The sequence below is a fragment of the Mandrillus leucophaeus genome, unplaced genomic scaffold (assembly GCF_000951045.1).
Source record: "Mandrillus leucophaeus isolate KB7577 unplaced genomic scaffold, Mleu.le_1.0 Scaffold521, whole genome shotgun sequence".
Classification (NCBI taxonomy): Eukaryota; Metazoa; Chordata; class Mammalia; order Primates; family Cercopithecidae; genus Mandrillus; species Mandrillus leucophaeus.
Window position 1 is genome coordinate 386,329 of NW_012105598.1, and position 715 is coordinate 387,043.

Below are 715 nucleotides of genomic sequence, written 5' to 3' on the forward strand. Positions count from 1 at the left end.
AGGGGTTTGAGACCAGCCTGGGCAACATGAAGAAACCCTGTCCCTGCCAAAAACACAAAAATTAGCCGGGCATGGTGGTGCACATGCCTGTAGTTCCAGCTACTCAGGAGGCTAAGGTGGGAGGATGGCTTGAGCCTGGGAGGCAGAGGCTGCAGCGAGTCAAGATCACACCGCTACACTCCAGCCTGGGAAAAAGAGCCAGAGTCCGTCTCAACAACAACAACAACAACAAAAAACACACACTATCCATAAAAGAAAAAACATAAATAAACTGAACTTCATCAAAATTTAAAACTTATACTCTGTGAAGGACCCAATTAAAAGGATAAAAAAACAAGCCACAAACAGGGAGAAAATAATTGCAAAAATATTTCCAATATTTACAGGGAGACATTGGTTACATATCTGAAAAATTACTCATTTCTAGCATGTATAAAGAACTCTAAAACTTAGCAGGAAAAAAAAGAATCCAGGGTTGGGCACGGTGGCTCGTGCCTGTAATTCCAGCAATTTGGGAGGCTGAGGCGGGCAGATCACTTGAGGTCGGGAGCTTGAGACCAGCCTGACCAACATGGTGAAACCCCATCTCTACTAAAAATACAAAACATTAGCCAGGGATGGTGGTGGGCGCCTGTGATCCCAGCTACTCGGGAGGCTGAGGCAGGAGAATCTCTGGAACCTGGGAGGCGGAGATTGCAGTGAGCCCTCAAGATTG